Source organism: Ambystoma mexicanum, chromosome 5q (assembly GCF_040938575.1).
Source record: "Ambystoma mexicanum isolate Mex_15411 chromosome 5q, UKY_AmexF1_1, whole genome shotgun sequence".
NCBI lineage: Eukaryota > Metazoa > Chordata > Amphibia > Caudata > Ambystomatidae > Ambystoma > Ambystoma mexicanum.
Window position 1 is genome coordinate 8,511,684 of NC_090933.1, and position 23,879 is coordinate 8,535,562.

Here is a 23,879-nt window from a genome sequence, read left to right on the forward strand (position 1 = left end):
GGGAAGGAGCTGGATATCACATCTCATGCTAAAGGAAGGGTCTCAGGTTTGGAACGGGAAGGAGTTGGATATCACATATGTTATAGGAAGGGTCTCGGGTTTGGTATAAACATTGAGATATCACATCTCTGCTATCGGAAGTGTCTCAGGATTGGAATGGGAAGGAGTTGGATATCCCATCTCATGTTATAGGAAGGATCTCAGGTTTGGTATTAGAAGCATTGAGACATCACATCTCATGCTATAGGAAGGGTCTCAGGTTTGGAAAGTGAAGGAGTTGGATATCACATTTCATGTTAGAGGAAGGATCTCAGGTTTAGTATTAGAGGCATTGAGATATCACATCTCAGGCTATAGGAAGGGTCTCAGGATTGGAATGGGAAGGAGTTGGATATCACATCTCATGCTATAGGAAGGGTCTCAGGTTTGGTATAAGCATTGAGATATCACATCTCATGCTATAGGAAGGGTCTCAGGATTGGAATGGAAGGAGTTGGATATCACATCTCATGCTATAGGAAGGGTCTCAGGATTGGAATGGGAAGGAGTTGAATATTACATCTCATGCCGTAGGAAGGGTCTCAGGTTTGGTATAAACATTGAGATATCACATCTCTGCTATCAAAAGGGTCTCAGGATTGGAATGGGAAGGAGTTGGATATCCCATCTCATGTTATAGGAAGAGTCTCAGGTTTGGTATTAGAAGCATTGAGATATCACATCTCATGCTATAGGAAGTGTCTCAGGATTGGAATCGGAAGGACTTGGATATCACATCTCATGCTATAGGTAGGGTCTCAAGTTTGATATTAGAAGCATTGAGATATCACATCTCATGCTATAGGAAGGGTCTGAGGATTGGAATGGGAAGGAGTTGGATATCACATCTCATGCTATGGGAAGGGTCTCAGATTTGGTATAAGCAATGAGATATCACATCCCATGCTATAGGAAGTGTCTCAGGATTGGAATGGGAAGGACTTGGATATCACATCTCATGCTATAGGGAGGGTCTCAAGTTTGATATTAGAAGCTTTGAGATATCACATCTCATGATATCGGAAGGGTCTCAGGATTGGAATGGGAAGGAGTTGGATATCACATCTCAGGATAAAGGAAGCGTCTAAGGTTTGGAAGGGGAAGGATTTGGATATCAAATCTCATGTTATATTACGGGTCTCAGGTTTGGTATTAGAAGCATTGAGATATCAAGTCTCATAGTATAGGAAAGGTCTCAGAATTGGAATGGGAAGGAGTTGGATATCACATCTCAAGCTATAGGAAGGGTCTCAGGATTGGAATGGGAAGGACTTGGATATCACATCTCATGATAAAGGAAGGGTCTAAGGTTTGGAAGGGGAAGGACTTGGATATCACATCTCTGCTATCGAAAGGGTCTCAGGATTGGAATGGGAAGGAGTTGGATATTCCCATCTCATGTTATAGGAAGGGTCTCAGGTTTGGTATTAGAAGCATTGAGATATCACATCTCATGCTATAGGAAGGGTCTCAGGATTGGAATGGGAAGGACTTGGATATCACATCTCATGCTATAGGGAGGGTCTCAAGTTTGATATTAGAAGCTTTGAGATATCACATCTCATGATATCGGAAGGGTCTCAGGATTGGAATGGGAAGGAGTTGGATATCACATCTCATGATAAAGGAAGGGTCTAAGGTTTGGAAGGGGAAGGATTTGGATATCACATCTCATGTTATATTACGGGTCTCAGGTTTGGTATTAGAAGCATTGAGATATCAAGTCTCATAGTATAGGAAGGGTCTCAGAATTGGAATGGGAAGGAGTTGGATATCACACCTCAAGCTATAGGAAGGGTCTCAGGATTGGAATGGGAAGGACTTGGATATCACATCTCATGCTATAGGAAGGCTCTCAGGTTTGGAAGGGGAAAGAGTTGGATATCACATTTCATGTTAGAGGTAGGATCTCAGGTTTGGTATTAGAGGCATTGAGATATCACATCTCATGCTATCAGAAGGGTCTCAGGAATGGAATGGGAAGGAGTTGGATATCACATCTCATGCTAAAGGGAGGGTCTCAGGTTTGGAAGGGGAAGGATTTGGATATCACATCTCATGTTATAGGAAGGATCTCAGGTTTGGTATTAGAAGCATTGAGATATCACATCTCATGCTATCGGAAGGATCTCAGGTTTGGTATTAGAAGCATTGAGATATCACATCTCATGCTATCAGAAGAGTCTCAGGATTGGAATAGGAAGGAGTTGGATATCACATCTCATGCTAAAGGGAGGGTCTCAGGTTTGGAAGGGGAAGGATTTGGATATCACATCTCATGTTATCGGAAGGATCTCACGTTTGGTATTAGAAGTATTGAGATATCATATCTCATGCTATAGGAAGGGTCTCAGGATTGGAATGGGAAGGAGTTGGATATCACATCTCATGCTATAGGGAGGGTCTCAGGATTGGAATGGGAAGGACTTAGATATCACATATCATGCTATAGGGAGGGTCTCAGTTTTGATATTAGAAGCATTGAGATATCACATCTCATGCTATCGGAAGTGTCTCAGGATTGGAATGGGAAGGAGCTGGATATCACATCTCATGCTAAAGGAAGGGTCTCAGGTTTGGAACGGGAAGGATTTGGATATCACATCTCATGTTATAGGAAGGGTCTCAGGTTTGGTATAAGCATTGAGATATCACATCTCTGCTATGGGAAGTGTCTCAGGATTGGAATGGGAAGGAGTTGGATATCCCATCTCATGTTATAGGACGGGTCTCAGGTTTGTTATTAGAATCATTGAGATATCATATTGCATGCTGTAGGAAGGGTCTAAGGGTTGGAATGTGAAGGACTTGGATATCACATCTCATGCTATAGATAGGCTCTTAGGTTTGGAAAGGGAATGAGTTGGATATCACATTTCATGTTAGAGGAAGGATCTCAGGTTTGGTATTAGAAGCATTGAGATATCACATCTCATGCTATAGGAAGGGTCTCAGGATTGGAATGGGAAGCAGTTGGATATCACATCTCATGCTATAGGAAGGGTCTCAGGTTTGGTATAAGCATTGAGATATCACATCTCATGCTATAGGACGGGTCTCAGGATTGGAATGGAAGGAGTTGGATATCACATCTCATGTTATAGGAAGGATCTCAGGTTTGGTATTAGAAGCATTGAGACATCACATCTCATGCTATAGGAAGGGTCTCAGGGTTGGAATGGGAAGGAGTTGGATATCACATCTCATCCAATAGGAAGGGTCTCAGGTTTGGAATGGGAAGGAATTGGATATCACATCTCATGTTATAGGAAGGATCTCAGGTTTGGTATTAGAAGCATTGAGATATCACATCTCATGCTATAGGAAGGGTCTCAGGATTGGAATGTGAAGGATTTGGATATCACATCTCATGCTAAAGGAAGGGTCTCAGGTTTGGTAGAAGCATTGAGATATCACGTCTCTGCTATCGGAAGGGTCTCAGGATTGGATTGGGAAGGAGTTGGATATCCCTTCTCATGCTATAGGAAGGGTCTCAGGATTTGAATAGCAAGGAGTTGGATATCACATCTCATGCCATAGGAAGGGTCTCAGGTTTGGTATAAGCATTGAGATATCACATCTCTGCTATCGGAAGGGTCTCAGGATTGGATTGGGAAGGAGTTGGATATCCCTTCTCATGCTATAGGAAGTGTCTCAGGTTGGAATGGGAAGGAGTTGGATATCACATCTCATGTTATAGGAAGGGTCTCAGGATTGGAATGGGAAGGATTTGGATATCACATCTCTTGCTATAGGAAGGGTCTCAGGATTGGAATGGGTAGGAGTTGGATATTACTTTCTTGCTATAGGAAGGGTCTCATGTTTGGAATGGGAAGGAGTTGGATATCACATATGCTATAGTTAGTGTCTCAGGTTTGGAACGGGAAGGAGTTGGATATCACATCTCATGTTATAGGAAGGGTCTCAGGTTTGGTATAAGCATTGAGATATCACATCTCTGCTATCGGAAGCGGCTCAGGATTGGAATGGGAAGGAGTTGGATATCCCATCTCATGTTATAGGAAGAGTCTCTGGTTTGGTATTAGAATCATTGAGATATCACATCGCATGCTGTAGGAAGGGTCTAAGGATTGGAATGGGATGGACTTGGATATCACATCCTATAGGTAGGCTCTCAGGTTTGGTATAAGCATTGAGATATCACATCTCATGCTATAGGAAGGGTCTCAGGATTGGAATGGGAAGGAATTGGATATCACATCTCATGCTATAGGAAGGGTCTCAGATTTGGTATAAGCATTGAGATATCACATCTCATGCTAAAGGAAGGGTCTCAGGATTGGAATGGGAAGGAGTTGTATATGACATCTCAGGCCATAGGAAGGTTCTCAGGTTTGGTATAAGCATTGAGATATCACATCTCTGCTATCGGAAGGGTCTCAGGATTGGAATGGGAAGGACTTGGATGTCACATCTCATGCTATAGGGAGGGTCTCAAGTTTGATATTAGAAGCATTGAGATAACAAATCTCATGATATCGGAAGGGTCTCAGGATTGGAATGGGAAGGAGTTGGATATCACATCTCATGATAAAGGAAGGGTCTAAGGTTTGGAAGGGGAAGGATTTGGATATCACATCTCATGTTATAGGACGGGTCTCAGGTTTGGTATTAGAAGCATTGAGATATCAAGTCTCATGGTATAAGAAGGGTCTCAGAATTGGAATGGGAAGGAGTTGGATATCACACCTCAAGCTATAGGAAGGGTCTCAGGATTAGAATGGGAAGGAGTTTGATATCACATCTCATGCCATAGTATGGGTCTCAGGTTTGGTAGAAGCATTGGGATATCACATCTCATGCTATCGGAAGGGTATCAGTATTGGATTTGGAAGAAGTTGGATATCCCATCTCATGCTATAGGAAGGGTCTCAGGTTGGAATGGGAAGGAGTTGGATATCACATTTCATGTTATAGGAAGGGTCTCAGGATTGGAATGGGAAGGACTTGGATATCATATCTCATGCTATAGGACGGGTCTCAGGTTTGTTATTAGAATCATTGAGATATCATATTGCATGCTGTAGGAAGGGTCTAAGGATTGGAATGGGAAGGACCTGGATATCACATCTCATGCTATAGATAGGCTCTTAGGTTTGGAAAGGGAAGGAGTTGGATATCACATTTCATGTTAGAGGAAGGATCTCAGGTTTGGTATTAGAAGCATTGAGATATCACATCTCATGCTATAGGAAGGGTCTCAGGATTGGAATGGGAAGTAGTTGGATATCACATCTCATGCTATAGGAAGGGTCTCAGGTTTGGTATAAGCATTGAGCTATCACATCTCATGCTATAGGACGGGTCTCAGGATTGGAATGGAAGGAGTTGGATATCACATCTCATGTTATAGGAAGGATCTCAGGTTTGGTATTAGAAGCATTGAGATATCACATCTCATGCTATAGGAAGGGTCTCAGGATTGGAATGGGAAGTAGTTGGATATCACATCTCATGCTATAGGAAGGGTCTCAGGTTTGGTATAAGCATTGAGATATCACATCTCATGCTATAGGACGGGTCTCAGGGTTGGAATGGGAAGGAGTTGGATATCACAACTCATCCAATAGGAAGGGTCTCAGGTTTGGAATGGGAAGGAATTGGATATCACATCTCATGTTATAGGAAGGATCTCAGGTTTGGTATTAGAAGCATTGAGATATCACATCTCATGCTATAGGAAGGGTCTCTGGATTGGAATGTGAAGGATTTGTATATCACATCTCATGCTAAAGGAAGGGTCTCAGGTTTGGTAGAAGCATTGAGATATCACGTCTCTGCTATCGGAAGGTTCTCAGGATTGGATTGGGAAGGAGTTGGATATCCCTTCTCATGCTATAGGAAGGGTCTCAGGATTTGAATGGCAAGGAGTTGGATATCACATCTCATGCCATAGGAAGGGTCTCAGGTTTGGTATAAGCATTGAGATATCACATCTCTGTTATCGGAAGGGTCTCAGGATTGGAATGGGAAGGAGTTGGTGTTAAGACGGATTTCTGAACTCTGTCCTGGTGGCGCAGAAGTTCAGAAGGCCAACCTAATTACTTGGAACAGGGTAACCTCTGGACGAGCCAGACCAATCAAGGTAGCGATCGCGGCGGTCAAGACTAGGTCTCAAGAGGGGTGAGGGTGACTGAAAGCCCGCAATGAGCACACAAAGCAAGAGCGCTTACAAACTACTCCAAACAGTTGTTATATCAAAAATATATACACATTTATTTTAAGGCCTTTAAAATAATGACCGTAGCGAAAAAATCACAATATCACAGTATTAAACCAACACATACCATATCAACACAATATATATACAAATACGACAGTCTTAAGCATTAGAGGCATGAAATGTGTAGTCCACCTGCCAGGGAAGGAAAACAGGCAGTGCGATAACGCTTTAGACTCAGTTCGCCTTCAGAGGCACCTAACTAGATGGAAGTCCGAGCCCTGCGAAGAGTGGAGCCTTGTGCTCAAGGTACCTGCCACGCCGGTGCCAACCGGCAAAAGGAGAAGCTCTTCGGAGGAAGTCAGGCAGTTCGGGTTAGTGCACAGCAGAAGGAGAACAGGTTCCGCAACTCAAGCGCAGCCTCCACAGCGAGCAGAAGCAGAGCGCGAGTACGGCAAAAGGGTGCTGTTTTTACACAGCAGGGAAAAGCAATGGGATACTGCAGGAGGGCGACCAGATCCTAGCTATACTACTCACCGGTCCCCGAAGCAAGCAGACCCAGGCTTCTCCACGTTAGTTTCAGCAGCTGGCAGGTTCAGAAGAGCAGGGAACGCCTCGTAGTCGTGTAGAGCAAAAAGACGTCCCAATCGACGAAACCGGCACAGTTTGTTGCCGCAGCAGGGCAACGGAGCGGCCGTGTGTATTCGAGCCAAATGTACACTCCTCCCTTCAGACTTGGGAACGCCAAGTGTACGAAGCGTGGGAGAGTGACAAGGACTCGAAATACAACACAACCTGGTGGCGGTTACAGAGCAGGACTCCCTTGTAAGCTGGTCAGTCAACTGGATGGCCCAGAGACACTTCCGAAGGCTTACTTGGCAGGAGATGATGAAGTCGCCGGGAATAGCTGTTCCTGCTATTCCAAAGGTCGAAGCACCAGTACAGGCCTTCTGGTTCGATCAAAGGAGGAAAGGGTTTCACAGGACGACAGCAGTGCAAAGGAGGATTCCTTCAGCGGGTCACCAGCGATTCCTCGGTCCAGCCTCGTGGTTGCAGGATACTTGGCTCCTGTATTCCTTCGTTCGTGAGAACTCAGGAGATCGACATGGTAGTGGTGTTTCCAGCCCCCTCTTATCCACGGTTCCCTTCGCGCCAAAACGGAGGGGAGCCAATGGGAGATCCGCTCATCAACACACATACCATACGTGGACCAATCACGGACCACGGTGGTCCCAGGCATTCACACCACCCTAGACTCTCTGGCACCCAGGATGTGTATTGGGACCAGACATCCCAGCCCACACCCTGGAGGCACACAAACGACATGTAGAAGCCCGCGAAAGCAACCACGTTTCGCGGGAAAGTACATGCCCAAATAAGGAAGGCCCCGGGTCGCTCGACCTGGGGAAGGTGAAGGGAGCAAGACGGTCAGTGGACAAGACAAAGGAGCCTCGTGGTCTGGCCATTTTGGGAGCCAGGCCACCATTTTGGGTTCAGTGCGAAAAACGTGCTCAGAACGCCAAAAGGAGCTCAAAATAAACAAAACGATCACTGCCACCATTCCAGTCCCTGAATGACTTGCACCGATCAAATACCATCCTAAAAGAGTATCTAGGGCCTGTAGAAGGCTAGAGACCCAAGAGAGCTGTAACTTAGCTTACAGTGCCCTCTTGTGTCATGTTGCACTAAAGCCGCAACATGATAAAAGAAACTACGGGAAACAGCGTTCCCCGGTACTGACTGTCTTAAGGGCATGTCAGTTTCCCCGTAAGAAAGGAGCGAAAGCCCAGAGGAGTGCGGCAGAAGGCTGTACTTCTCTGGCAAAGTCAAGAACAAGGTGAAAACAACAGCAAAAAGTTTAGGGGTTGCCACATGGAAGGAAAATTACCTACAATTACGAAATCTTTCCTAACACTCGCCCCTCCCAGACTATGGACAGGGGGAACTAATCCACCCCTGGATGAGTCTCTTGTTCAGGTCGGTTAAACATTCTGGACAACCCATCAGCATTGCTATGTTGGACACCTGGCCTATGCTCAATAGTGAAGTTGAAGCCTTGTAGACTTATGGACCACCTAAGCAACTTTGGATTCTCCCCCTTCATGTTCATTAGCCACTTTAACGGCTTATGGTCAGTTTGCACAGTGAAGTGGGTCCCATAGAGGTAGGGCCTCAGCTTCCTTAGGGCCCACACAACAGAGAAACATTCTTTCTCTACCGTGGACCATCTGAGCTCTCTGTCCTTAAGCTGGCGACTAATAAAACCGATAGGGTGTTCCTTACCCTTCTCATCTACTTGTGATAGTACAGCTCCTATCCCAGTGTCAGAGGCGTCCGTCTGCACGATAAAAGGTCTTTGATAATCAGGGGCCCTAAGGACAGGGGCCTGGCACAAGGAGTCTTTTAAGCCATTGAAGGCCTTCTCACACTCGACGGTCCAAGTTACCTTCTTGGGTTTCTTCGGAGTTGTGAGGGCAGTCAGAGGAGCAGCTATGGTGCCATAGTCTGCCACAAAATTGCGGTAATACCCCGTGAGTCCTAAAAAGGCTCTCACTTGGGTTTGCGTAGTGGGGGTAGGCCAGTCTTGTACTGCTTGTACCTGACTGAGTAGAGGCTGTCTCCTCCCTCCACCTACTTCATGTCCAAGGTAAACCACTGAGCCTTGTCCATTTTGGTGAGGGGCCACTCGGACCCCCTCAAAAGAGCTATCTGAAGGACTGCTTGGGAACAGGTCGGGGAGAGGTTCAGACTCCTCTCCCGCAACGTCTGAAGCCAGTAGCAGTGCTGCGATTTCGACGCTTGGGCCGAAAGCCTTCAGCCTATTCGCGTGAAACACTTTTGGAGCCTGTCCAGGCCTTCCAAGGTCCACTGAATAGTTAACCTCACCCAGGGGCTCCACCACTGGGTAAGGGCCTGACCATTTGTCCTGTAAAGCTCGAGGCCTTATGGGATTCATGATCAGGACTTGCTGACCAAGTGTAAAGTTGATGAGGGAAGCTTTCTGGTCGTACCAATGTTTCACCAGCGCTTGCCCTGCCTTCAATTTATCACTAGCCAAGCCCATCAGAAGTACCATCCGTTTTCTGAGCCCTATTACATAATCAACTACGTTGGTAGTAACAGGGGGAGTGGGCATCTCCCATCCCTCTTTGACGATGGCTAAGGGTCCCCGTACGGGATGACCTAACAGAAGTTCGAAGGGGCTGAAGCCAACACCCTCCTGTGGTACCTCTCGGTAGGCAAACAGTAAGCATGAAACAAGAAGATCCCATTTTCTTCTCTGAGGCTCCTCCAGAGCCCCAATCATGCTCTTTAACGTCCTGTTGAAACGCCCCCCCAGACCATTGGTCTGGGGTGGTATGCAGAAGAGAACCTGTAGGTGACCCCACATTCTTTCCACATAGCCTGCCTATACTTCGACATAAAGTTGCTGCCATCATCCGGCACAACTTCTTTAGGGAAGCCAACCCTAGTAAATATGCCGAGTAAAGCTTCTGCAACTGACTTGGCAGTTACAGTTTTCCATGGGATGGCCTCAGGATACCTGGTTGCATGGTCGACCAGCACCAGGATAAACCTATTGCCCGAGGATGTTTGCGGGTCAAGGGGACCAACCATGTCGATCCCTACCCTTTCAAATGGTACCCCCACAACTGGGAGCGGTACCAACGGAGCTTGGATTGTCGCGCCAACCTTACCAGACAACTGGCAGGAGGCACAACTCCTGCAGTGACTTTCTACTTGCACCCCCATCTTGGGCCAGTAGAAGTGCATGGATAACCTTTGCTTGGTCCTCTTCATACCAAGGTGACCAGCAAGGGGAACTTCATGCGCCAACTGCAGGAGGAAGGGCCTAACAGCAAGGGGAACCACCAACCTCCTATGGTCTCCTTCTGTAGACTCTGTGGGCTCACTATACAGGAGTCCACCTTCCCAATAAATCCCATGCTTCCCAGGAGGTTCACCCTCAAGCTGGGAGCAGGCCTGTCTCCTTAGGCCTTCCAGAGATGGGCACTCACGTTGGCCTTAACTGAATTCGTCCCTATCAGGACCTCCTTCAACTAACAAGTCTTTTAGTTCAGGATGATCGTTGGGGTCGAATACTTCAGGCATCGCCACCTCCTCGTCAGGCCCGGGCGATTGACCAACTTCCTCCACCGCAGTGGTAGGCGAGCTCGGGGGAATATTCTCTTTCCCTCGTTTTGACTTGTAGACTCCTTTCGCCTTGGGTTTCCCCTTCGGCTGGGGCGGCGTATTGGACTTGGCCAATGCTGCCCGTGCTTGAGACCGTGTGTAGGGTCTTTCGGCAGTGTCTCCTACGAGCCCTAAAGCTCTGAGATCATTACCTAACAAGACCTTTCCCGGGACGTTTCTCTGAATGCTCACTGGAATCCTGACTGCTGTACCATTTAAAGTAAGATTTACAGGTATTACTGGAAACATACGGAGGGGGCCGTCAGCCAACTTAGTGGGCATCAGAGTAGCTCTGGCAACTTCCTCTGAGTCTACCAAGGTAGAATCCACTACAGTGCGACTGCACCCACTATCCCTAAGAGCTGGAGTATCCACTCCAGTGATCAGCACACTGTCTTTAAAGTAGTGCTTGGTATTATCCGGAATCCTAGCATAAGCCTCTGCGACTTTCGGCTCCCAGGAACCTAGGGACACTAAAACTACCTCAGCCTCTATTCCGCTGGGAAACGAGTCTGAGGAGAAGGATGCTCCTGTAATCTCTTCTTCCTCGTAGGAGGAGAAGGCCAGATTAGCGGAGTGGACCCCCAAAGGTCTAACCTTACACCGGGGATCCCCCTTCACATGGTCAGTTGCTCCACAAGAAAAACAAGCCCCAGTGGGTCTGTTTACGTAGGGAGGCTTATTGTAACCAGAGTTCTGTTGCGGAGGCGGACCTCCACTACCCTGTGAGTTCTCTTGTGTCTTACCCTTATTTTTCTTTTTGTGGCCCTTATGGGAAGAAGATTTAGCAGATTCCCCACCCTCCATATCTTTGGACTTTTTCCCTTCCTCCTGCTTACCAGGATGAGTTTTGTCCTTATGGGACACTCGATGTGACACCCATAAATCTGCTGCAATGGCCAGCTTCTTAGGATCTATCTCCTTCGAATCGGCCAAATGCGGTTTAAGCTCTGGGGAAGAAGAACCAAAAATGTGTTCCAGCATGACAAGATTTATCATGCCTTCGAAGGTAGAAACCTTATAACCTTCGACCCAGCCAGTTAAGTTTTTCAAAGATTCAGCGACATAAGATACCCAAGTACCACCTTCCTTTTTCTTATACTCTCGAAAACGCTTTAAATATTGGGCCGGAGTCTTCCCAAACTTTAAAATGAGAGTTTGCTTTAACATTGCGAAATCAGCTCGCTCAGCCTTCGACATTTCCATAATGGCACTACAGCCAGAATGGGGCAGTCTGCTGAGTAACCACGCAATCTTATCAGCATTGGCAACTTTCTGAACTTCGCATGCATACTCAAACGCATTCAGCCAGTCCATAATGTCATTCCGTTCTTCATACACACTGAGCAGATCTTTTGGAAACCGTGGATGAGAGGAGGCCCCAGACCCATGTCCAGGACCCTGGGACCCATTTGCAACCTGAAGCTTGGCCAGTTCCAACTGGTGATCCCTGTCTTTCTGTTTTTCTGCCTGTTCGATTTTTAGTTTGGCTATGCTGAATTCAAGCTCCTGCTGCCTAAACCGCAGCTCTTGCTTCTTGAATTCAAGCATAGCATCCCCATCAACACTGGCAGAGGAAACATTAGACATCTCGTCCTCCCTGTCCTCGTGGTCGCGATGGATCAGTGCAGCGGCAGAACCGTCGGTTCTACCAGTGAGAGCAGCCCCACCACCTTCTGCACTGTCCTCAGAAGTTATAGCGTCAAGCTGCGCTTCTTGCCACGCCACGATTCTTTGGATCATTTCCAATTTAGTGCCTTGAGAGGAAACACCTCTCTCCGCACACATCTTCTTCAATGTTTCTGATTTGGAAGCATTTAAAGTTAACAAGGTATTTGTTTCCATACTGTTTGATAGGACTATGGCCTTTTTAAAGTTATACTACAACAATTCACTACGTGTACTGGTTGGAATAACCTGAAATGCCTTAGTTCGAGCGCAACACTGGATACCCTCAGTCGTATCCCACCGCTGTACACCAATTTGTTAAGACGGATTTCTGAACTCTGTCCTGGTGGCGCAGAAGTTCAGAAGGCCAACCTAATTACTTGGAACAGGGTAACCTCTGGACGAGCCAGACCAATCAAGGTAGCGATCGCGGCGGTCAAGACTAGGTCTCAAGAGGGGTGAGGGTGACTGAAAGCCCGCAATGAGCACACAAAGCAAGAGCGCTTACAAACTACTCCAAACAGTTGTTATATCAAAAATATATACACATTTATTTTAAGGCCTTTAAAATAATGACCGTAGCGAAAAAATCACAATATCACAGTATTAAACCAACACATACCATATCAACACAATATATATACAAATACGACAGTCTTAAGCATTAGAGGCACGAAATGTGTAGTCCACCTGCCAGGGAAGGAAAACAGGCAGTGCGATAACGCTTTAGACTCAGTTCGCCTTCAGAGGCACCTAACTAGATGGAAGTCCGAGCCCTGCGAAGAGTGGAGCCTTGTGCTCAAAGTACCTGCCACGCCGGTGCCAACGGGCAAAAGGAGAAGCTCTTCGGAGGAAGTCAGGCAGTTCGGGTTAGTGCACAGCAGAAGGAGAACAGGTTCCGCAACTCAAGCGCAGCCTCCACAGCGAGCAGAAGCAGAGCGCGAGTACGGCAAAAGGGTGCTGTTTTTACACAGCAGGGAAAAGCAATGGGATACTGCAGGAGGGCGACCAGATCCTAGCTATACTACTCACCGGTCCCCGAAGCAAGCAGACCCAGGCTTCTCCACGTTAGTTTCAGCAGCTGGCAGGTTCAGAAGAGCAGGGAACGCCTCGTAGTCGTGTAGAGCAAAAAGACGTCCCAATCGACGAAACCGGCACAGTTTGTTGCCGCAGCAGGACAACGGAGCGGCCGTGTGTATTCGAGCCAAATGTACACTCCTCCCTTCAGACTTGGGAACGCCAAGTGTACGAAGCGTGGGAGAGTGACAAGGACTCGAAATACAACACAACCTGGCGGCGGTTACAGAGCAGGACTCCCTTGTAAGCTGGTCAGTCAACTGGATGGCCCAGAGACACTTCCGAAGGCTTACTTGGCAGGAGATGATGAAGTCGCCGGGAATAGCTGTTCCTGCTATTCCAAAGGTCGAAGCACCAGTACAGGCCTTCTGGTTCGATCAAAGGAGGAAAGGGTTTCACAGGACGACAGCAGTGCAAAGGAGGATTCCTTCAGCGGGTCACCAGCGATTCCTCGGTCCAGCCTCGTGGTTGCAGGATACTTGGCTCCTGTATTCCTTCGTTCGTGAGAACTCAGGAGATCGACATGGTAGTGGTGTTTCCAGCCCCCTCTTATCCACGGTTCCCTTTGCGCCAAAACGGAGGGGAGCCAATGGGAGATCCGCTCATCAACACACATACCATACGTGGACCAATCACGGACCACAGTGGTCCCAGGCATTCACACCACCCTAGACTCTCTGGCACCCAGGATGTGTATTGGGACCAGACATCCCAGCCCACACCCTGGAGGCACACAAACGACATGTAGAAGCCCGCGAAAGCAACCACGTTTCGCGGGAAAGTACATGCCCAAATAAGGAAGGCCCCGGGTCGCTCGACCTGGGGAAGGTGAAGGGAGCAAGACGGTCAGTGGACAAGACAAAGGAGCCTCGTGGTCTGGCCATTTTGGGAGCCAGGCCACCATTTTGGGTTCAGTGCGAAAAACGTGCTCAGAACGCCAAAAGGAGCTCAAAATAAACAAAACGATCGCTGCCACCATTCCAGTCCCTGAATGACTTGCACCGATCAAATACCATCCTAAAAGAGTATCTAGGGCCTGTAGAAGGCTAGAGACCCAAGAGAGCTGTAACTTAGCTTACAGTGCCCTCTTGTGTCATGTTGCACTAAAGCCGCAACATGATAAAAGAAACTATGGGAAACAGCGTTCCCCGGTACTGACTGTCTTAAGGGCATGTCAGTTTCCCCGTAAGAAAGGAGCGAAAGCCCAGAGGAGTGCGGCAGAAGGCTGCACTTCTCTGGCAAAGTCAAGAACAAGGTGAAAACAACAGCAAAAAGGTTAGGGGTTGCCACATGGAAGGAAAATTACCTACAATTACGAAATCTTTCCTAACAGTTGGATATTCCCATCTCATGTTATAGGAAGGGTCTCAGGTTTGGTATTAGAAGCATTGAGATATCACATCTCATGCTATAGGAAGGGTCTCAGGATTGGAATGGGAAGGACTTGGATATCACATCTCATGCTATAGGGAGGGTCTCAAGTTTGATATTAGAAGCTTTGAGATATCACATCTCATGATATCGGAAGGGTCTCAGGATTGGAATGGGAAGGAGTTGGATATCACATCTCATGATAAAGGAAGGGTCTAAGGTTTGGAAGGGGAAGGATTTGGATATCACATCTCATGTTATATTACGGGTCTCATGTTTGGTATTAGAAGTATTGAGATATCAAGTCTCAGAGTATAGGAAGGGTCTCAGAATTGGAATGGGAAGGAGTTGGATATCACATCTCAAGCTATAGGAAGGGTCTCAGGATTGGAATGGGAAGGACTTGGATATCACATCTCATGCTATAGGAAGGCTCTCAGGTTTGGAAGGGGAAAGAGTTGGATATCACATTTCATGTTAGAGGTAGGATCTCAGGTTTGGTATTAGAGGCATTGAGATATCACATCTCATGCTATCAGAAGGGTCTCAGGAATGGAATGGGAAGGAGTTGGATATCACATCTCATGCTAAAGGGAGGGTCTCAGGTTTGGAAGGGGAAGGATTTGGATATCACATCTCATGTTATAGGAAGGATCTCAGGTTTGGTATTAGAAGCATTGAGATATCACATCTCATGCTATCGGAAGGAACTCAGGTTTGGTATTAGAAGCATTGAGATATCACATCTCATGCTATCAGAAGGGTCTCAGGATTGGAATAGGAAGGAGTTGGATATTAAATCTCATGCTAAAGGGAGGGTCTCAGGTTTGGAAGGGGAAGGATTTGGATATCACATCTCATGTTATCGGAAGGATCTCACGTTTGGTATTAGAAGTATTGAGATATCATATCTCATGCTATAGGAAGGGTCTCAGGATTGGAATGGGAAGGAGTTGGATATCACATCTCATGCTATAGGAAGTGTCTCAGGATTGGAATGGGAAGGACTTGGATATCACATCTCATGCTATAGGTAGGGTCTCAAGTTTGATATTAGAAGCATTGAGATATCACATCTCATGCTATAGGAAGGGTCTGAGGATTGGAATGGGAAGGAGTTGGATATCACATCTCATGCTATGGGAAGGGTCTCAGGTTTGGTATAAGCAGTGAGATATCACATCTCATGCTATAGGAAGTGTCTCAGGATTGGAATGGGAAGGAGTTGGATATCACATCTCATGTTATATGAAGGATCTCAGGTTTGGTATAAGCATTGAGATATCACATCTCTGCTATCGGAAGGGTCTCAGGATTGGAATGGGAAGGAGTTGGATATACCCATCTCATGTTATAGGAAGGGTCTCAGGTTTGGTATTAGAAGCATTGAGATATCACATCTCATGCTATAGGAAGGGTCTCAGGATTGGAATGGGAAGGACTTGGATATCACATCTCATGCTATAGGGAGGGTCTCAAGTTTGATATTAGAAGCTTTGAGATATCACATCTCATGATATCGGAAGGGTCTCAGGATTGGAATGGGAAGGAGTTGGATATCACATCTCATGATAAAGGAAGGGCTAAGGTTTGGAAGGGGAAGGATTTGGATATCACATCTCATGTTATATTACGGGTCTCACGTTTGGTATTAGAAGCATTGAGATATCAAGTCTCATAGTATAGGAAGGGTCTCAGAATTGGAATGGGAAGGAGTTGGATATCACATCTCAAGCTATAGGAAGGGTCTCAGGATTGGAATGGGAAGGACTTGGATATCACATCTCATGCTATAGGAAGGCTCTCAGGTTTGGAAGGGGAAAGAGTTGGATATCACATTTCATGTTAGAGGTAGGATCTCAGGTTTGGTATTAGAGGCATTGAGATATCACATCTCATGCTATCAGAAGGGTCTCAGGAATGGAATGGGAAGGAGTTGGATATCACATCTCATGCTAAAGGGAGGGTCTCAGGTTTGGAAGGGGAAGGATTTGGATATCACATCTCATGTTATAGGAAGAATCTCAGGTTTGGTATTAGAAGCATTGAGATATCACATCTCATGCTATTGGAAGGATCTCAGGTTTGGTATTAGAAGCATTGAGATATCACATCTCATGCTATCAGAAGAGTCTCAGGATTGGAATAGGAAGGAGTTGGATATCACATCTCATGCTAAAGGGAGGGTCTCAGGTTTGGAAGGGGAAGGATTTGGATATCACATCTCATGTTATCGGAAGGATCTCACGTTTGGTATTAGAAGTATTGAGATATCATATCTCATGCTATAGGAAGGGTCTCAGGATTGGAATGGGAAGGAGTTGGATATCACATCTCATGCTATAGGGAGGGTCTCAGGATTGGAATGGGAAGGACTTAGATATCACATATCATGCTATAGGGAGGGTCTCAGTTTTGATATTAGAAGCATTGAGATATCACATCTCATGCTATCGGAAGTGTCTCAGGATTGGAATGGGAAGGTGCTGGATATCACATCTCATGCTAAAGGAAGGGTCTCAGGTTTGGAACGGGAAGGATTTGGATATCACATCTCATGTTATAGGAAGGGTCTCAGGTTTGGTATAAGCATTGAGATATCACATCTCTGCTATCGGAAGTGTCTCAGGATTGGAATGGGAAGGAGTTGGATATCCCATCTCATGTTATAGGACGGGTCTCAGGTTTGTTATTAGAATCATTGAGATATCATATTGCATGCTGTAGGAAGGGTCTAAGGGTTGGAATGGGAAGGACTTGGATATCACATCTCATGCTATAGATAGGCTCTTAGGTTTGGAAAGGGAAGGAGTTTGATATCACATTTCATGTTAGAGGAAGGATCTCAGGTTTGGTATTAGAAGCATTGAGATATCACATCTCATGCTATAGGAAGGGTCTCAGGATTGGAATGGGAAGCAGTTGGATATCACATCTCATGCTATAGGAAGGGTCTCAGGTTTGGTATAAGCATTGAGATATCACATCTCATGCTATAGGACGGGTCTCAGGATTGGAATGGAAGGAGTTGGATATCACATCTCATGTTATAGGAAGGATCTCAGGTTTGGTATTAGAAGCATTGAGACATCACATCTCATGCTATAGGAAGGGTCTCAGGGTTGGAATGGGAAGGAGTTGGATATCACATCTCATCCAATAGGAAAGGGTCTCAGGTTTGGAATGGGAAGGAATTGGATATCACATCTCATGTTATAGGAAGGATCTCAGGTTTGGTATTAGAAGCATTGAGATATCACATCTCATGCTATAGGAAGGGTCTCAGGATTGGAATGTGAAGGATTTGGATATCACATCTCATGCTAAAGGAAGGGTCTCAGGTTTGGTAGAAGCATTGAGATATCACGTCTCTGCTATCGGAAGGGTCTCAGGATTGGATTGGGAAGGAGTTGGATATCACATCTCATGCCATAGGAAGGGTCTCAGGTTTGGTATAAGCATTGAGATATCACATCTCTGCTATCGGAAGGGTCTCAGGAATTGATTGGGAAGGAGTTGGATATCCCTTCTCATGCTATAGGAAGTGTCTCAGGTTGGAATGGGAAGGAGTTGGATATCACATCTCATGTTATAGGAAGGGTCTCAGGATTGGAATGGGAAGGATTTGGATATCACATCTCTTGCTATAGGAAGGGTCTCAGGATTGGAATGGGTAGGAGTTGGATATTACTTTCTTGCTATAGGAAGGGTCTCATGTTTGGAATGGGAAGGAGATGGATATCACATATGCTATAGTTAGTGTCTCAGGTTTGGAACGGGAAGGAGTTGGATATCACATCTCATGTTATAGGAAGGGTCTCAGGTTTGGTATAAGCATTGAGATATCACATCTCTGCTATCGGAAGCGGCTCAGGATTGGAATGGGAAGGAGTTGGATATCCCATCTCATGTTATAGGAAGAGTCTCTGGTTTGGTATTAGAATCATTGAGATATCACATCGCATGCTGTAGGAAGGGTCTAAGGATTGGAATGGGATGGACTTGGATATCACATCTCATGCTATAGGTAGGCTCTCAGGTTTGGTATAAGCATTGAGATATCACATCTCATGCTATAGGAAGGGTCTCAGGATTGGAATGGGAAGGAATTGGATATCACATCTCATGCTATAGGAAGGGTCTCAGATTTGGTATAAGCATTGAGATATCACATCTCATGCTAAAGGAAGGGTCTCAGGATTGGAATGGGAAGGAGTTGTATATGACATCTCAGGCCATAGGAAGGTTCTCAGGTTTGGTATAAGCATTGAGATATCACATCTCTGCTATCAGAAGGGTCTCAGGATTGGAATGGGAAGGAGTTGGATATCCCATCTCATGTTATAGGAAGGGTCTCAGGTTTGGTATTAGAAGCATAGAGATATCACATCTCATGCTATAGGAAGGGTCTCAGGATTTGAATGGCAAGGAGTTGGATATCACATCTCATGCCATAGGAAGGGTCTCAGGTTTGGTATAAGCATTGAGATATCACATCTCTGCTATCGGAAGGGTCTCAGGATTGGATTGGGAAGGAGTTGGATATCCCTTCTCATGCTATAGGAAGTGTCTCAGGTTGGAATGGGAAGGAGTTGGATATCACATCTCATGTTATAGGAAGGGTCTCAGGATTGGAATATGAAGGATTTGGATATCACATCTCTTGCTATAGGAAGGGTCTCAGGATTGGAATGGGTAGGAGTTGGATATTACTTTCTTGCTATAGGAAGGGTCTCATGTTTGGAATGGGAAGGAGTTGGATATCACATATGCTATAGTTAGTGTCTCAGGTTTGGAATGGGAAGGAGTTGGATATCACATCTCATGTTATAGGAAGGGTCTCAGGTTTGGTATAAGCATTGAGATATCACATCTCTCCTATCGGAAGCGGCTCAGGATTGGAATGGGAAGGAGTTGGATATCCCATCTCATGTTATAGGAAGAGTCTCTGGTTTGGTATTAGAATCATTGAGATATAACATCGCATGCTGTAGGAAGGGTCTAAGGATTGGAATGGGATGGACTTGGATATCACATCTCATGCTATAGGTAGGCTCTTAGGTTTGGTATAAGCATTGAGATATCACATCTCATGCTATAGGAAGGGTCTCAGGATTGGAATGGGAAGGAATTGGATATCACATCTCATGCTATAGGAAGGGTCTCAGATTTGGTATAAGCATTGAGATATCACATCTCATGCTAAAGGAAGGGTCTCAGGATTGGAATGGGAAGGAGTTGTATATGACATCTCAGCCCATAGGAAGGTTCTCAGGTTTGGTATAAGCATTGAGATATCACATCTCTGCTATCGGAAGGGTCTCAGGATTGGAATGGGAAGGAGTTGGATATTCCATCTCATGTTATAGGAAGGGTCTCAGGTTTGGTATTAGAAGCATAGAGATATCACATCTCATGCTATAGGAAGGGTCTCAGGATTGGAATGGGAAGGACTTGGATGTCACATCTCATGCTATAGGGAGGGTCTCAAGTTTGATATTAGAAGCATTGAGATAACACATCTCATGATATCGGAAGGGTCTCAGGATTGGAATGGGAAGGAGTTGGATATCACATCTCATGTTATAGGACGGGTCTCAGGTTTGGTATTAGAAGCATTGAGATATCAAGTCTCATGGTATAAGAAGGGTCTCAGAATTGGAATGGGAAGGAGTTGGATATCACACCTCAAGCTATAGGAAGGGTCTCAGGATTGGAATGGGAAGGAGTTTGATATCACATCTCATGCCATAGTATGGGTCTCAGGTTTGGTAGAAGCATTGGGATATCACATCTCATGGTATCGGAAGGGTATCAGTATTGGATTTGGAAGAAGTTGGATATCCCATCTCATGCTATAGGAAGGGTCTCAGGTTGGAATGGGAAGGAGTTGGATATCACATTTCATGTTATAGGAAGGGTCTCAGGATTGGAATGGGAAGGACTTGGATATCATATCTCATGCTATAGGACGGGTCTCAGGTTTTTTATTAGAATCATTGAGATATCATATTGCATGCTGTAGGAAGGGTCTAAGGATTGGAATGGGAAGGACTTGGATATCACATCTCATGCTATAGATAGGCTCTTAGGTTTGGAAAGGGAAGGAGTTGGATATCACATCTCATGTTATAGGAAGGATCTCAGGTTTGGTATTAGAAGCATTGAGACATCACATCTCATGCTATAGGAAGGGTCTCAGGGTTGGAATGGGAAGGAGTTGGATATCACATCTCATCCAATAGGAAGGGTCTCAGGTTTGGAATGGGAAGGAATTGGATATCACATCTCATGTTATAGGAAGGATCTCAGGTTTGGTATTAGAAGCATTGAGATATCACATCACATGCTATAGGAAGGGTCTCAGGATTGGAATGTGAAGGATTTGGATATCACATCTCATGTTAGAGGTAGGATCTCAGGTTTTGTATTAGAGGCATTGAGATATCACATCTCATGCTATCAGACGGGTCTCAGGAATGGAATGGGAAGGAGTTGGATATCACATCTAATGGTTTAGGAAGGATCTCAGGTTTGGTATTAGAAGCATTGAGATATCACATCTCATGCTATCGGAAGGATCTCAGGTTTGGTATTAGAAGCATTGAGATATCATATCTCATGCTATAGGAAGGGTCTCAGGATTGGAATGGGAAGGAGTTGGATATCACATCTCATGCTATAGGAAGTGTCTCAGGATTGGAATGGGAAGGACTTGGATATCACATCTCATGCTATAGGTAGGGTCTCAAGTTTGATATTAGAAGCATTGAGATATCACATCTCATGCTATAGGAAGGGTCTGAGGATTGGAATGGGAAGGAGTTGGATATCACATCTCATGCTATGGGAAGGGTCTCAGGTTTGGTATAAGCAGTGAGATATCACATCTCATGCTATAGGAAGTGTCTCAGGATTGGAATGGGAAGGAGTTGGATATCACATCTCATGTTATATGAAGGATCTCAGGTTTGGTATAAGCATTGAGATATCACATCTCTGCTATCGGAAGGGTCTCAGGATTGGAATGGGAAGGAGTTGGATATTCCCATCTCATGTTATAGGAAGGGTCTCAGGTTTGGTATTAGAAGCATTGAGATATCACATCTCATGCTATAGGAAGGGTCTCAGGATTGGAATGGGAAGGACTTGGATATCACATCTCATGCTATAGGGAGGGTCTCAAGTTTGATATTAGAAGCTTTGAGATATCACATCTCATGATATCGGAAGGGTCTCAGGATTGGAATGGGAAGGAGTTGGATATCACATCTCATGATAAAGGAAGGGCTAAGGTTTGGAAGGGGAAGGATTTGGATATCACATCTCATGTTATATTACGGGTCTCACGTTTGGTATTAGAAGCATTGAGATATCAAGTCTCATAGTATAGGAAGGGTCTCAGAATTGGAATGGGAAGGAGTTGGATATCACATCTCAAGCTATAGGAAGGGTCTCAGGATTGGAATGGGAAGGACTTGGATATCACATCTCATGCTATAGGAAGGCTCTCAGGTTTGGAAGGGGAAAGAGTTGGATATCACATTTCATGTTAGAGGTAGGATCTCAGGTTTGGTATTAGAGGCATTGAGATATCACATCTCATGCTATCAGAAGGGTCTCAGGAATGGAATGGGAAGGAGTTGGATATCACATCTCATGCTAAAGGGAGGGTCTCAGGTTTGGAAGGGGAAGGATTTGGATATCACATCTCATGTTATAGGAAGAATCTCAGGTTTGGTATTAGAAGCATTGAGATATCACATCTCATGCTATCGGAAGGATCTCAGGTTTGGTATTAGAAGCATTGAGATATCACATCTCATGCTATCAGAAGAGTCTCAGGATTGGAATAGGAAGGAGTTGGATATCACATCTCATGCTAAAGGGAGGGTCTCAGGTTTGGAAGGGGAAGGATTTGGATATCACATCTCATGTTATCGGAAGGATCTCACGTTTGGTATTAGAAGTATTGAGATATCATATCTCATGCTATAGGAAGGGTCTCAGGATTGGAATGGGAAGGAGTTGGATATCACATCTCATGCTATAGGGAGGGTCTCAGGATTGGAATGGGAAGGACTTAGATATCACATATCATGCTATAGGGAGGGTCTCAGTTTTGATATTAGAAGCATTGAGATATCACATCTCATGCTATCGGAAGTGTCTCAGGATTGGAATGGGAAGGTGCTGGATATCACATCTCATGCTAAAGGAAGGGTCTCAGGTTTGGAACGGGAAGGATTTGGATATCACATCTCATGTTATAGGAAGGGTCTCAGGTTTGGTATAAGCATTGAGATATCACATCTCTGCTATCGGAAGTGTCTCAGGATTGGAATGGGAAGGAGTTGGATATCCCATCTCATGTTATAGGACGGGTCTCAGGTTTGTTATTAGAATCATTGAGATATCATATTGCATGCTGTAGGAAGGGTCTAAGGGTTGGAATGGGAAGGACTTGGATATCACATCTCATGCTATAGATAGGCTCTTAGGTTTGGAAAGGGAAGGAGTTTGATATCACATTTCATGTTAGAGGAAGGATCTCAGGTTTGGTATTAGAAGCATTGAGATATCACATCTCATGCTATAGGAAGGGTCTCAGGATTGGAATGGGAAGCAGTTGGATATCACATCTCATGCTATAGGAAGGGTCTCAGGTTTGGTATAAGCATTGAGATATCACATCTCATGCTATAGGACGGGTCTCAGGATTGGAATGGAAGGAGTTGGATATCACATCTCATGTTATAGGAAGGATCTCAGGTTTGGTATTAGAAGCATTGAGACATCACATCTCATGCTATAGGAAGGGTCTCAGGGTTGGAATGGGAAGGAGTTGGATATCACATCTCATCCAATAGGAAAGGGTCTCAGGTTTGGAATGGGAAGGAATTGGATATCACATCTCATGTTATAGGAAGGATCTCAGGTTTGGTATTAGAAGCATTGAGATATCACATCTCATGCTATAGGAAGGGTCTCAGGATTGGAATGTGAAGGATTTGGATATCACATCTCATGCTAAAGGAAGGGTCTCAGGTTTGGTAGAAGCATTGAGATATCACGTCTCTGCTATCGGAAGGGTCTCAGGATTGGATTGGGAAGGAGTTGGATATCACATCTCATGCCATAGGAAGGGTCTCAGGTTTGGTATAAGCATTGAGATATCACATCTCTGCTATCGGAAGGGTCTCAGGAATTGATTGGGAAGGAGTTGGATATCCCTTCTCATGCTATAGGAAGTGTCTCAGGTTGGAATGGGAAGGAGTTGGATATCACATCTCATGTTATAGGAAGGGTCTCAGGATTGGAATGGGAAGGATTTGGATATCACATCTCT